The sequence below is a fragment of the Belonocnema kinseyi genome, chromosome 9, assembly GCF_010883055.1.
Source record: "Belonocnema kinseyi isolate 2016_QV_RU_SX_M_011 chromosome 9, B_treatae_v1, whole genome shotgun sequence".
Lineage (NCBI taxonomy): Eukaryota > Metazoa > Arthropoda > Insecta > Hymenoptera > Cynipidae > Belonocnema > Belonocnema kinseyi.
Window position 1 is genome coordinate 20,089,722 of NC_046665.1, and position 12,130 is coordinate 20,101,851.

Below are 12,130 nucleotides of genomic sequence, written 5' to 3' on the forward strand. Positions count from 1 at the left end.
GTGACGGCACATTACTGGGCCAAGCGTCATTTTTACCAAGTCAAACCATGTTTTATTTAAATCGGCCCACTGTTGAGCCAGTGCTGGCGGCCTATATTAGCTTTTTATATTTATCGATCCTCCGCCGATGCTTGGCCCAGAATCAGCACTTTATTTCTCCAAGTAGGCTACAACGAAAAAAAAACGAAATATTACGCGAAGAAAAATTGAAATCGATTTAAATTATTTATTTAAAAATTATTGTATTGATATTCCTGTTAACAGTTCGTGTATTTTATATTTACACAACGTCGCATAATAATAAATAATTAGAAAAAGAGAGCTTAAAATTTGGTTCTTTAACTTTTCTCAACTGCAGCTTATGAGGATGGCTTTTCCACAGAGTTTCAACTTCTCGGCTTAGCGCAGTTGTTAGCACTCCCGACTGCTAGGCAATAGATTTAGGTATATAGATGTAGGTTCGATACCCCGTAGCGTTAGAAATTTTGTTTGTAATATAATGTTCAAAATGTAATATATGTATTCAATCTAAACAGGACCATTAATATTTATATTCAAAGTGCTCGCAATCAATTAAAATTAATTTTTTAAATACCTTTTTTGTCATATCCTTAGACCTTAGACTATAGCAGTAGTGGTACCCAGTGTTGGGTCGACAATAGCAGCCGCCTTGGCTGCGAAGTCAAGGCTATAGTTATCAATCCGGCAATGGCACGACGATGGCAGCTAAGTTTGGTCCAATACTGGTACCCAGTGTTGGGCCGACAATGGCAGCCAAACCTTGGCTGCCAAGTGCAGGCCATAGTTACCATTCCGTCATTGGCGCGATAATGGCAGCCGAGCTTCAGCAGTATTTTTGCCGAGTATGGGCCAATGTTGGGCCGTATGTGACTTCGCACTTGGGTTTACTCAATATCAGAAAAGTACCATTAAACTCCTTGCACTTCATGTTCACCACAAAACAGCTGCATAAAATATATAGGCTTCCTATGTTTTAGAATATTATTTTAGAAGCGAAATTAATTGAAAACGCGAGAAAAATAAGTTTAAATTAAGTTTTCTGGTACTAGGCTTCTAAAATAATATTCTATCTAATTAATCAGTCTAACCGAAACTCTGTTCCTATAATTCTGTTTCCGAAACTTGAATTTAACAACTTGCCTTAAAATAATAACATTTATGCAGAATAATTTCGATCGAAATTAAGGAAATACAAGTTTTAAAATGTTCATTGTTGGTGCTGCGGTGGCGCAATTGGTAACGCCCCTCACATGTAATGAGGTGGTTGTTGGTTCGAACCCGGCCCGCAGTGAATTTTTTAGAACTTATTTTTCTCCCGTTTTCAATTAATTTCGCATAATAAAAATTGATTATGATATAGTAGTACTTCTACTTATCAACCGTACAATACAGAGACCTCTATCTATCAAATAACCACTGGTGTTAGGCTTCTAATATAATATTCTATCCAATTAACCAGTCTAACCGAAACTCTGTTTCTATAACTCTATTTCAAAAACTTACTATTTGGAATTTTACTAAAATAAATGCATTTGATGATACATGGTTCAACTTTCAAGCAAACAGATGTATTTTCAACCAATGAGATTAATTTTATATAAAAAAAGACGATGTTTGAAACAAATAATTGAATTTTCAACCCAAAAATCTCAATTTTTAATTCAAAATTTCAGTGTTCCACCAAAAGTGGGTAGTTAAATTTTCAGTTAGATAACTTAATTTTTAACAGAACAAAAAATCGGAATGTGCAACTTAATAGTTTTGTTCTTTATCACAAAGATGAATTTTCAAACAAGAAGACTAATTTCCTACCAAAATCACGAATTTTCGTCGAAATATGTGCATTTTCAAACAAATGGTTTAATTTTCAACTAAAAAAGATCAATTTCAAATATCAATGCTCTACCAAAAATGATATAATCCAATTTTATTGTATATAAAGTAATTAGTGACTAGCTATGAAGTAATTTTCAAACATATAATTGAACCCTCAATGAAGAAGATGAATTTTCAAGCGCGAAGATTAATTTCGTACCTTAAAAAGACCGTTTTAAAATTTTTGAAATAGTTCATTCTTTAACGGAAAAAGATGGATTTTAAACCAAAAAGATTAATTTTCTACCGAAAAAGAAAAATTGAAAAAATTTAATTATTAAGTAAAAAAGGTCAATTTTCAACCAAAAATAGTAGAATCGAAATTTCTTTTAAGGAAATGGGTTTTTGACAAACTGAAAAGGAATTTTTTTGAAATAACTGAATCCTTAATGAAAAATATTAATTTTCAATCAAGAATATTACTTTTCTGCAAAAAATTTCGAATTTTCTACAAAATCTAGAAAATTTCAGACAAATATATGATTTTTATCAAAAAAATATCATTTTTCAACCAAAAGTAATATAAGTAGATTTTACCATTATAGAAATCAATTTAAAAAAAAAGAAATTCGAAGAAAATACTTGAATTTTCAAAAAGGTTCGTTTTAAACCGAAACAGATGAAGCTTAAATTATTAAATTAATATTCAACGAAAAATGGGATAGTTCAGTGTTTAGTTCAAAAAATAGTTTTCAACTTATACAAGTATAATTTTTAAAAAATAGATGAGTTCTCTACCAAAACAGATTGTAATTAAAAATATCAATAAATTTTCAACTAAAAATGCAAAGTTAAATTTTCACTTCAATAAATTAATTTTGAAAAAAAATAGTCAGAAAAATTGTTGAATCCTAAACCAGCAAGATGAATGTTCAAACAAGAATATTAGTTTTCTACTAAAGCAGACGAATGTTGAACAAAATTCCTAAATGTTTCAACAATTAGTTACATTTTTAACTAAAAAAGATCACACTTTAATTTGAAAAATTAATTTTTTACCAAAAATGTCATAGTTGAATTTCCGAAAAAAATAATTTTCAAAAAATAGTAAATTTGTTAACCAAAGAGATGAATTTTTCAATTAGAAAGACGAATTTTTATTTGAGATTCGATACAGCGGATAAAAATAAGAATCCTCTACAATATTCATTAATTAAATTTAAATGTACTGCATTAGCCTCGTTATATTATTATGAGGGAATCAAAAAAAGATTGAAAAAAATCGGTCAATATTTTCAGTGTTGGTTGATCGTTAAAGCTTTATTTTCCTAACTCGTTTACCAATCCAGGCATTTCACATAAGTTATAATTATTATCAATGGTTTTACAAACCTATTGTTTTGTAAATTTGTGAAATAATCATTACTTTTGTTGTTGATACTATAATACCGTTTTCTATGAAAAAAGTCACTCCTAAATCTATATATCATTCGATCCAGAATTTCAAGAAACGTGCAAATTCGTTGAACGTCAGGGTTTGAAATTTTGAAAATGCTCCATTTAAATTTTCATCTAATCGAAACATTTCATTGGGACAATTTCGAAAATAATTTCCGGGCCTATCATTATTATTTCACAATTAGAGAGTAAGATTGCAATAGAAAACACTTTTTTTGTAGTATTTTGAGAAATTTGAGGAGCTATATCTCGGCTCGTAATGATAAGCAACCTGTCTTAAATAAATATGAAAAAAACAGAGATCAACTAAGTATGTGCATGGAGTAAACTAAACGCAAGTAACTAACAATCCTGACGGAAGTTGTAAAAATTTGCTAAAAATACTTCTCCTACGTTCAACGGATTTGCACGTTTCGTGAAATTTTGAATCGATTGATATATACATTTAGGAGTCACTTTTTTCATAAAAAATGGTATTATATTAACAATAACCTTAGTCAAAGTAACCCTACTTTTGAAGAATTATTTCTCGACTCGTCATGATTATTTCACAATTTTATAACATTAATAACATCTATTGACTTTTCATCTACAAGTATATGTACCTGTCTAAACAAATTTTCCTTAATAAATATGCAAAAACAGAGGCCAAGAAAGTATCTGCACGGAGTAAATTGAAGGCAAGTAACTACCAATCTTGACGAAAGTTGCATAAATTTGCTAAAAATACTTCTCTGACGTTCAACGGTTTTTCACGTTTCGTGAAATTCTGAATCGATTGATACAAACTTTTAGAAGACACTTTTTTCATAAAAAAATGGTATTATATTAACAATAACCTGAGAAAGTTACCCGACTTTTGAAGAATTATTTCTAGGCTAGTAATGATTGTTTCACAAATTTACAAACATTAATAACATCTATTGACTTTTCATCTACAAGTATATGTACCTATCTAAACAAATTGTCTTCAATAAATATGCAAAAACAGAGGTCAAGGACGTATCCGCACGGAGTTAATTGAAGGCAAGTAACTACCAATCGACGGAAGTTGCATAAATTTGCTAAAAATACTTCTCTGACGTTCAACGGGTTTGCATGATTCGTGAAATTCTGAATCGATTGATACATACTTTTAGGAGTCACTTTTTTCATAAAGAAATGGTATTATACTAACAATAACCTGTCAGTTACCCTACTTTTGAAGAATTATTGCATTTCATTTTTATGAAAAAAGTGACTCCTAAAAGTATATATTATTTGGCTCAGAATTTTAAGAAACGTGCAAATCCGTTGAACGTCAGAGAAGTATTTTTAGCAAATTTTGTCGGAACTTAAAATTTCGTTCATTTCATTAGAGAATCAAGAGAAAATTCAGAAATGAACCTAAGAAGATTTTCTTGAGATTGGCGCCAGATGTAAAACACAGTTAGCGTAGGCATTATGACCTTCGGGGCTTAGGACCCAGCTGCGGTCCGGCGTGAGGTAAGGGGCATGCAGTGCAGTGGGTACAACAGCGTGGGCGTGCCTAAAGATCTTCGTAATATTTGGCCGCTAGGATCGGTAGATGCTGGCCTTAAATTTACCCTATGCAGACACTTCGTTAAACTCTGTTTTTTCATATTTATTTAAGAAAAATTTTTTAGATAGGTACATACACTTGTAGATGAAAAGACAATATATGTTATTAATGTTGTAAATTCGTGAAATAATCATTACGAGCCGAGATATTAGTCTTCAAAAGTAGGGTAACTTTGACTGAGCTTATTGTTAATTTAAGAAATGTTTATTGCAATTTCAAAACACTATAGACATAGATCATTCTTTTCTGAATGCAGAAATACCATATAAATCATATTTTTCATTGTACTTTCGAAGAAAATAGAGTTCAATGATGACCTTACAAAAGATCATGTCCCCAGCCCTCTTAAACTTTTGACTATTTTTCTGTAAAACAGTTATAACACCTTTACCCTCCATCTACCACCAAAATCACATTTTTTACAACACCTTCACCCCACATGATAAGTTTTCAAGTATTTATTTGTTGAAAGTGTTATTTTTAATTAAAAATTTCATTAATTTCAATGTAATTTGAAATATAATAATTATTTGTTAAATTTTAAAGAAAATATTTATGTTTTTCATAAACTTTAATGTGAAAAGTCCAGGGGAAAGTGGGAGACTTAACTCCTGAGATTCGACAATTGACAGAAATTTGCGTTCAATAATTAAATTTTTTTCTAACTTTGTAAGGATTTATCTGCTCTTGTAATCAAAATTCGTTCAGTAATAATATATCGCGTTATTTCTTACAAAGTAGTGTAATGATTTTGTATAAGTCGGAATAATGAAACAGTTATTACTAAAATTTGTATGACATTGAATGCATGAACTAATATTGGGGAGACTTGACCAAGATTTTCAGGGGAGAGTTTACAGAGTGGCAACAAGCTTGTTACATGTGTTTTTCTACCTATATAAGGTCATTGATTGTTATAATGCGCGATCAAAAATTTTGCTAAATTGATTTATAAAAATTGTGGTGTAAAAATGCAAAGTTCATTATTTAAAGAATGTGATTATCTTCAACGTGAGTTACAAAACTGTAATAAATGCTATTCATCAATATTAGGTGAAAATTAATTTTTAATAAAAAAAAGCTCATTCGAAATAAAATACTTCAATTTCATTTTCTACCAAAAAATATAAAATTGGTTGAAATCCTATTATAAAAGATTAATTACAGTTTCAGATACAGAACTCATCCCTAGGTGTCTTCTATTATTTTATACTAATATTTTGTAACATTCATTAAATATGTATAGAATAGAAAAGATAGGCTTTTCATGTATTCTTTTCCATAAAAAGATAAATAGGCGCGCTCAAAACTGCTAGTAATGCACTAATATCACAAAAAAAAAGTTAAATTTGCTGAGTGTCGTGTTTTATACGGCGCGGCGTCCTTAGCAGCAATGGAAAAAATGCAGAGAATGAGTGAGTTCGAGCTATAAATCGAGACACCAGATTTAAAACAATCACAGAAAAAAGTAAAAATTTGCTGTAGGTAAGACCTGCAACGGTTAATGATTAAACATATTTTCACTGAGGTTAGGAAAATCATTCTAAACTCTTCGATGCAAAATGTAACTGATAGATGGGAATACCCATTTCTCTCAAATTTAATGAAGTTAAACGACACTGGATAAGCGCTGGCGTCATAATTGTCACTTCACCTCGAATAAAAACGAAGCGATTATAAGATGAAAGATTATCCAGGCAAGGATAAAAATGGGAAATTATCTTCGATTCATGTAAACTTTATCTGGCAAGGTTAATTTTTGTTCCGATGAATCTTTCACCTGGAATCGATGCAAACTTTATCTTTAATTTTTCCTGTGATCGTTTGTTCACTACTCGAACCCTCGCGAGATCATAAAAGAAGAAACACAATGTGATAGCGTAATAAACTTAAATTCTTACGTTATAGACTGCAAAATTATGCGGTATATAATGTAAAAACTTGCAATGTACGATATCACGATTTTGAGCTATTATAATGCGATAATTACGATATATAGCGCAGGAGTTACGGTATATATAGCAATTCATGCGATATAGTTTTCTGAGTCTAGGGTTCGAAGCCGCGGCAAATAAAAATTTGCATAGCGTGAAATTTTAAATAGTGTGGTAATTGCGTAATAGAAAATAATTGTGTACTTGAACATGTGAACAAATTTTAAAGTAGTAATAACATGATAATACAAAAGATTAATTTCTTGCGAAAAATTGGCTTCAAAACTCCTTCAATATTAAAACTGAATTGAGATATAGAGAATAGGCTGAAACTTGAAAGATTATTCATTTTGAATGAATCTTGAAGTCAGAAATAATAGTTTCTTTATGTCGCTACAGTTCTTGATGCGTTCGCCCGAATTCTTTTTCAATTCCTTCCAAATTCGTTTTCTACGAATTCGTGTTCGTAAATTTGAATTCGTTTTTCATTAATAAAGAATTCGGTTTACCGCCTGGGTAAATCAACAATCAGTCTCAACAACTCTCTGTAAAATTTTATCGGCTTCTTTTTCAAATTTTGTACGTCTAAATCTGTCAATATTTGTGAGCTGCACGTTATTTTTAACCAAAAGTCATTTCTTTACCACTATTTGGCGGGCAACTGAACGCAGGGGATCTCTGTAGTAGAATGATTGTGTCAAATATGATTTATACGTTTAGTTTAGTGAATTACTTGGGTTACAACGTTAATGTAATAAAAAGGGTACATTATTAATATATACCAGAGTTATTATTAACTAAGGTAAATTTATTTCATCATTTCTTGATCGCGTTTTAGTTTCCAAAAGATACTTTGTTTTTTTTTTTTATTTCCAAAATTTGTTTAAACTTTTTTACAAATACTGAAAATATTCTTTAAATTTCATTATTTTGTATCTCGAACTTCCTTCATTTCGATAATACTTTGTTCCTGAGCAAGCAGAGGACAACATCGTCACATATGCCTACGAAAGTAAGATTATTAAGTTCAGTGATTGTCCTACTCGTTACAGCCTCCGTAAACCAAGCCAGCTATTCACATGATGAATCATACACGATACTGACCTGAATTGACTACATCCTGTCTGCTCTGTTCTATGACATTAATGTCAATCGCTTTTCTTACAAATAAGAGGACTAAAGGAGAAACACTACTTTATTGTATTATTTTCAATTCCTAACATTGTAATTGGCCCATTAACAACCGTTTCGTAACCCCAAAAAAAAAACTTCAGATTAAAACCTATTCAAAATTATATATATATATATATATATAGATATTTAGAAGCCCTGCATGAGATATTATAATTCTTTAAGTCATAGTTATAATATTAATAAAACCCCGTCTACTTCATAAAGACTTATGAGGGCGCAAAAGCACTTCTGTGACTGTCAACACAAGGAATGTTATAGCTTATTCGGTTAGCATGCCCTAGTGCACTCCAAGAGCACTCCGACATGCACCGAAGCAGATTCGAGTGTTCGATTTGACAACACTGTACCGGCGCGGTGCGTTTGAGATCTTCGTGTTGACAACTCTACACCAGGGCAGCGTAATAATCAAATTCGTGTTACCTGCTCGGCTCCAGGGTATACTCTAGGTAGAAATGCTACTCTAGTCGAAACACGTACCTGAATCCGACGGTTTGGGGTATTAAATGCTATCCAGAATTTAGTATACTATGTATTACACGATACAATTTTATTATACTATATAAATATATACTATACAATTTTATCATACTATACAAGATGAGCTTTCTACAAAGACGTTAATTTTTTTAAACAATTCTTGAATTTTCCAGACAAAAGGACGAATTGTTTATGAAATATAAGTTAAATTTACAATACCAATAACAATTGATATTTCAACCAAAAAGTTTCATTTTTACTAAAAAGCTTCATGTACTACTAAAACAAGCAAATTTTTTGTATAAAATATATATATTTAATTAAGTAGTTAAATTTTCAATTAAGATAATTAATTTTTACCAAAAAAAGGCGAAATTTACACAAATAGTTCATTTTTGAATTTCAAAGAGATCACTTATTAACTAATAATAGAAAACTTCAATTTTTCATAAAAACTTAAGAATTTTCAAATCACAAAAGTGAATGTTTACAAAACAAAGTAATCAATTTACACAACGGTTGAATTTTCCACCTGAAACTATTAAATTTCAACAAAAAAGTTTATTTTTAGCCAAATAGATGCATTTGCGATAAGAAAAGTTCATTTATACTGCAAAGAGGGGAAGTTTAGGCAACGTAGTTTAATTTTCAACCAGAGATAAATTTCCAAGAAAGCAATTTAGCGAAATGAATGTTCAACAAAAAATACAACAGTTTATATTTGAACCAAAAAATATTTTAATTTTTAATAAAACGCTATTGAATTTAAACAAAAAATACCAATATTCAACAAAATAGGTGATTCTTCAACCAGAGCAGATTAATTTTCCATAAAACATTTGCTTTTTTAACCAATACCCTTATTTTTTCTCAAAACAGACGAGCAATTGAAAAAAATAATGAAAAATGCATTATTTTTTGATCAAATAGTTAAATTTTCAACTTAGGACATTAATTTTCAATTTATAAAGAGGACTTTTCAACTAAGTAGTTGCATAAGAATTCAGCAGTTACATTTTCATTGAAAGGCAATGATTTTCCATGTAAAACAGCGAATTTTTCACAAAACATTCTACAATTTTTAACACGGAAATACTTATTTTTAAGAAGACGAATTTAATTTCCAACCACATCATTAATATTTTCAAGCAAAATGACGATTCTTCTGCAAAACAGTTGAATTTTCCATTCCTAAATCTGAGTACAAAACAAATTATTCCCAACCAAAGAGTTCCATTTTTAACCAAATGTTTCACGAATTCTCAGCTAAAATATGAATTTTTAATAAAGTTGTTTAACTTTCAAGCAAGAAGTTGAATTTTTAATGTACAAAAATGAATTTTCAAGAACAAAAATAATACTTGATATTTAAGCCAAAGAAATTTTTGATTAAAAAAAAAAAAAAAAAAATTGAGTTTAACCAACAAAATCGAATTATTAACTGTTTGGTTCTTTCAACTGAATTTTTCAATGTGCATTCTATAATTGGGAAGTATATAAATAATGTGGAATAATTCGCTTCGCTATAAGCTGTTTGATAATTTCCTTTTAAAAAAATCACAATCGCCTACTCATACCAATTTTCTGGTTTCGCCCTTCACCCGAGTCGAGTATTTGTTTTGCGACACTGCTCTTGCGTGGGTCTTTTCAAATATTCGGTTTGGCCATATTCTTACCTGCTCCTTACCTGAGTGGCGAAAAACGTATTCGAGTATACGCTCTGTTATGCTCTACTCTGCGACAGGGCAAAGAAAGTCGCACCGTCACTTTCGACGGTGCAGCTTTATTTATTTTATGTTTGTTTTAAATTACCTCGTCAATAATTAATGAAAAACAAGGTGCTTAAAAAAATACAAGAAAACCTCTATTGTTTTATTATCTCAACAAAAAATAACATAAGAATTGCTTTTTTTGTACGGAACGTCACAAAACTACTCATTTTGTTTATATAATTTGTTTACGCAATGACGAAATGGCCAAAAATGTCAACATTTTTCGTAAAAAAATCATTATCAATATAACTACATAACTAATACAAGAAAATATGATTTTTTTCGTGTATAAAGACATCATTAGAAATACATATAAACTGAGCAAGGTCAGAAGTAAATCGACTTCTTCTCCTTTATAAGCGCCTACAATGTGGATATACTTACATCATATCTTATAAAATAAAGTAATAGCGAAATTTTTCCGAATACATCATTCGCAATATCCTTTTAGCAAGGTAAAAGAAATCAATTTATTTTCGCTTATATAATCCCCTAAAATGGGTATTTGTTCATTAATATGTTTATAAAATGCACGACTAATAATAGATGTTTAAATTTGTTCAGAAAACATCATTGGTAATATAATTACAAAAAGACTAGAATAAAAAATTATTTCTTTCTGTGTATAAAGGTTGACGATCCACGTTTGTTTATAGGGGTAATTATTCACATTCTGTCTTTAATTTGCCATCTTCTGAACAATTTAGTTTGAGAATTTTAAAATTTCTGAAACAAAAATCTGAAGTCAGTGCATAATGGCATTTACAATGTAATTTTGAATCTGGTTTTTTTTAAATCACCCCATACTGTGCCGCACATTCTTGTATTTGAATTTCCATGGCGGGAGCAAACGGGCAGCAATAATTACTGAACAATTTTGGACTTTTCAAAATTATGTTTTTTTAAAGAATTTAATAATAATTGGTGTTTATTGGGGCAGGGATTACACATGCAATAGGAGGATGAAACTTGTTTCTCGTACTTTGAGGAAAAAATGCGGCAAAAATCATTGAACAAGTTTTGACTTTTCAAAATTGTGTATTTTTGAAGAATATAATAATAATTAGGGTTTGATTTGGGGGCCGAGGTTACACATGCACTAGAGGGATGAAACTTTATTCGTACTCTCAAAATTAAATGCTGCAATAATAATGGGAAATAATTTTTGCTTTTCAAATTTATGTATTTTTATTCAGTTCTACCTCCCCCCCTCTCCCAACCCTCCCTTATTAACTGAAGTTTTTGGTGGGACTGACGTTAGAACTACAATACCCACAATATGACGATTTGATACTTAACTTTGACATGATTTCGACTCAGAAAATAAACTTATAGAATAAAGGTGTTAGTTGGGCGTATAATCTAAACAATGAATAATACAAACTACAAAATAGCCTTGGAAAGGACTGGAACTTTTAATGACAAAAGGCATGCACACGGAAAATCTAAAGGTCATGTTTCAGGCGACGAATGGAGACTGGGTGTTTGAAATGCTAGGGGAGTAAATGATCTCAAGGTAAAAGAATTGCGTGAAACTATGAATGTAAAGAAACTAGATGTTTTATGTGTGCCCGAAACAAAGAAAAAGGGATGCGAAACTAAAGACATAAAAAACAGCGTGTTGAAAGGCGGATTTGAAATATGGTCAGGAGTAGACTGTGAATCATATGCTAAACAAGGAGTAGGTCTGATTTTGAATGAAAGAACAAAGCAGCCCTTCCACACACTACTCCTTTCCCTTACCGAGTGAGTCACGTCTACCGCGAAAGGGAAATGGCTTAATTGTGGGTCCGGATGCAATAAGGGCACATAAAATTTTTTCGTGCGAAAACGAAGTCCCCTGGAGGCTTTAGAAAAAATTTTCGAATTTTAATTTT

At 30.6% G+C, this 12,130-nt stretch overlaps 1 non-coding gene across 1 annotated transcript; it reads left to right on the top strand.

Moving 5' to 3' along the window:
* Window positions 1-1,239: 1,239 nt before the first annotated feature.
* Trnat-ugu lies at window positions 1,240-1,312 on the top strand. The gene has a single exon. It is a non-coding gene; the product is annotated as a tRNA-Thr (tRNA).
* The last annotated feature ends 10,818 nt before the right edge of the window (window positions 1,313-12,130 follow it).